This window comes from Rhinolophus sinicus, chromosome 17 (assembly GCF_057876585.1).
Source record: "Rhinolophus sinicus isolate RSI-liver-muscle chromosome 17, RSI-T2T, whole genome shotgun sequence".
Lineage (NCBI taxonomy): Eukaryota > Metazoa > Chordata > Mammalia > Chiroptera > Rhinolophidae > Rhinolophus > Rhinolophus sinicus.
The window spans coordinates 121306866-121310591 of NC_142517.1; the positions used below are offsets into that span (position 1 = coordinate 121306866).

The 3726-nt window shown below is 41.1% G+C and overlaps 1 long non-coding RNA gene across 1 annotated transcript; it reads left to right on the plus strand.

The window, feature by feature from the left end:
- The first annotated feature begins 533 nt into the window (after window positions 1–533).
- Window positions 534–2305, plus strand: LOC141567230 (uncharacterized). Its single transcript, XR_012489709.2, has 2 exons — window positions 534–808; window positions 1159–2305. It is a non-coding gene; the product is annotated as an uncharacterized LOC141567230 (long non-coding RNA).
- Window positions 2306–3726: the final 1421 nt, after the last annotated feature.

The window sequence follows — 3726 nt, forward strand, 5'->3', positions numbered from 1 at the left end:
TGCAGATGTTTTTGTTTTATTAAAAGTCACTTATTAGTTATAAGACAATTATTTATATAAAATATTATTACCTCAGCCTGTAACTAAATAATCAAAGTTCAAACTGCTAGGGAGACATAAAAAGTATTGAATAAACAGTTGAATTTTTCCTTCCAAGTACTGTAATATTTGATTTCTTGTCCTTTCCTTTTAACTTTTTCTTAATTTTCTTGAATGAGTGTGTTGTGTGTATGTGTGTGTGTGTGTGTGTGTGTGAGAGAGAGAGAGAGAGAGAGAGAGAGAGAGACAGACAGACAGACAGACAGACAGACGGACGGACGGACAGATGGGGGGAGAGAGAGAGAGAGAGAGAGAGAGAGAGAGAGAGAGAGAGAGAGAGAGAGAGGTTCAATAAGAGAAAAATTTCGCTGTCAGTGTTTTTCTCTAGTCATTACTCTTTTTCTGTTGCATGATTGCTACTGAAAATGTTTAGCTGTACAGAGGAGGCGGGGTTACAGAGGACCTTCCGGTTCTCCTCCGTGCAGAAGCCAGCACTCTCGGCAACCCGTCTTTGCCAGTCAGACTGTGCTCACTGTGTGACCTTGGGCATGCCAGGGGACCTCTCTGTGCCTCAGTCTGTCTGTCTGGGAACGGAGGCAGAACGACTCTCACAGGCTACTGGGAGCCCCTGGCAATCAGTCTCTACATGGAGCTGGCTGAGCTGTGAGAGAAGCAGGAACTCAGGCTCTGAGGGGAGACGTGGGGCAGCGAGGGCTTCGGCTTTGGCATAAGGCAGACCTGGTTTCTCCACTCCACCCACATGACTTGGGTAAATATTTGTCCTTTCTGAGCCTTGGTTTTCTCAGCTGTAAGAAGAGATCATAATGGTTCTCTTTGAAGTTTGTGGTGAGGGTTAAATGGAATGACACACACCAAAACCCGGTCCAGCCCCAGTCCTGTGGCGGGTGTGCTGTCGAGTCGGTTTCTATGGAATCACACATTTGGGAGAGAAGCAGCCTCTTGAGTAGTGATGAGAGCCTTTGGGGGACTGGAGGAGGACCAGGGAGGAGGAGGGGGATCGGATTCCTAAGGGAAGGAGAAGCCTGGGCAGGACTAAAGGAAGAAGACTACCCAGCTCCTTCCACCTGCTGACGGCACTGACCTTCTCCAATTCCCCAGTTCTTCTCACCCACCGGGATCCAGGTCTCAGCCAGCCCTCCACGGAAGCAAAGAGCAGACCTACTGTCCATCAGAATCACCTGGGCAGCTTCCAAATAATGCAGATTCCTGGGCTCCACTCCTAAGGATTCTGATTCCATAGTTGGGGACTATGAGCTGTGGTTTTGTTAATTGAGGTAAAATTCAGATAACATAAAATTAACTATTTTAAAATGTACTAGTCAGTGGCATTTACTGCAATGACAATGGTCTGTAACCATCCCCTCTATGTAATACCAAAGCATTTTTATCACCTAAATAGGAAGCTATACCCATTAAGCAGTCACTCTTCACCAGCCACTAAAATGCTTTCTGTTTCTGTGGGCTTACCTATTCTGAATGTTTCATGTAGATGGAGCTATACAATGGTGTCTGGTTTCTTTCATTCAGCGTAATGATTTCAAGGTTCAGCCATGTTGTAGTAGCATCAGTATTCCATCCCTTTCCATGGCTGAATAATATTCTAACGTACGGATACACCAATTTTTTTATACATTCATCAGTAGATTATATTTGGGTTGTTTCTACTTTTTGGCTCTTGTGAATAGTGCTGCTATGAACATTCATGTATAAGTTTTGTTTGAATATCTGTCTTCAGTTCTTTTGTGTATGTATCTAGGAGTAGAATTGTTGGGTCATGTGGTAACTTTCTGTTCAACATTTTTAAGGACCACCAAACTATTTTCCACAGTGGCTGGACCATTTTACATTCCCACTAGCAATGCACAAGGTTTTTAATTTCTCCACAACCTCACCAACACTTAATCTTGTCCATCTTTTTTATCTTCATTGTGTTAGTAGCGGGTGTGAAGTGGTTTCGATTTACATTTTCCTAATGACTAGTGACACTGAACATCTTTTCATGTACTTGTTGGCCATCTGCATATCTTCTTTGAGAAACTGTCTATTCAAGTCATTTGCCCATTTTAAAATATTGGGTTCTTGTCTTTTTGTTGCTGAGTTGTACAAGTGCTCCATATATTTGGATAATAGACTTATCAGATACACATATATGATTTGCAAATACATTTTCCCATTCTATGGACCTTCTTTTCACTTTCTTAATAGTGTCTTTTGAAGCATTAAAGTTTTCAGTTTATCTATTTTATTTTTGGTTGTGTGTGCTTTAAGTGTCATACCTAAGAATCCACTGACAATCCAAGGTCATGAAGATTTACCCTATGTTTTCTGCTATGAGTTCTAATAGTTTTAACTCTCATATTTAGGTCTTTGATTCATCTTGAATCAAGTTTTGTGTATGGTATGATGTAGGGGTCCAATTTTATCTTTTTGCATGTGGATATCCAGGTGTCCCACCGTCATTTGTTAAAGAGAATATTCTTTCCGCATTGAATGGCATTGATATCCTTGTCAAAAATCAATTGACCATAGCTGTATGGGTTTATTTCTAGATTCTTAATTTTATTTCATTGGTCTATATATCTATTCTTATGCCAGTAGTATACTGTTTTGAGGACTGTAACTTTGTAGTAAGTTTTGATATTTATGAGTCCTCCAATTTTGTTTTTGTTTTGGCTATTTGGGAACCCTTGAAATCCCATATGAATTTTAGGGTCAGCTTTTCCATTTCTCTGCATTTTCATTTTTAAATTTAAGTAATTTGAGTTTTCTCTCTTTTTTTCATAGTCATTTTAACTAAAACTTTTTCAATTTGTTCTTTTTAAAGAACCAATTTTTGGTTTTCTTAATTCTAATTAAAAACTTTTGGTTTTGAGTTTAGTCATTCCTACCACCAATGAGGCCTGGAAAACATATTCCATGGTGCCCGTTATAGGCACCCCCTCTTGCTTAACTTCTCATGGTCTCTCCTCCCCAAGTACCCATTCAATAATTTAGCTTCCAGGTCTCTGTTCTTCATGGTCAAGGTCCTCTGGGTCTTTTTAAACTTTAATATCCCTCTTTATACATGGCCTTGGAGACTTCCATCATACCTACTACAGTCTGGCCACAGGGTGCTCTCCCTCCTTTGCGCCTTGTCAGGAAGCCTGAGATAGCTGCGGTGTTCTCAGGTGATGGTCTCTTTGTCTGGTGACCTCGCACAATGCTCAGGGATTTTTCATATGGATTTCTATCAAGACAACTGCTCCCCATGAAATTGGCTTTTTAAAGCCCAACGTTTGGAACAGTTTGCTTTTCCTGTCTTATGTCTGAGAGGTTAGAAATGCTGACCAGGGAAGGACCAAAGTTAGAGCTCTGCCGGGCATGATGAGAGGATCCTCACCAAATGGCCATTCCTTTAGTAAGAGTCTTGGCTTGGGTTCCCCCAAAACAGAGCCTGAGGCAAGGATTTGGATGAAAGTAGTTTATGTAGGTGGTAATTCCAGGAAGCACAGTGAAAGGCTGGGAAAGTGAGATGAGGAAGGGAGCAGAGCCAGTAGAGTATGCTCATGAATGGGTCATAGCTATGCATAATTGTGTCGTTCCACTAGGGACCTTGGTTCTCTTTATAGAACATACTTTAGAATTGCTCGAAAGGGTTGAAGAAGCTGTCCATCATTGATTGAGAGT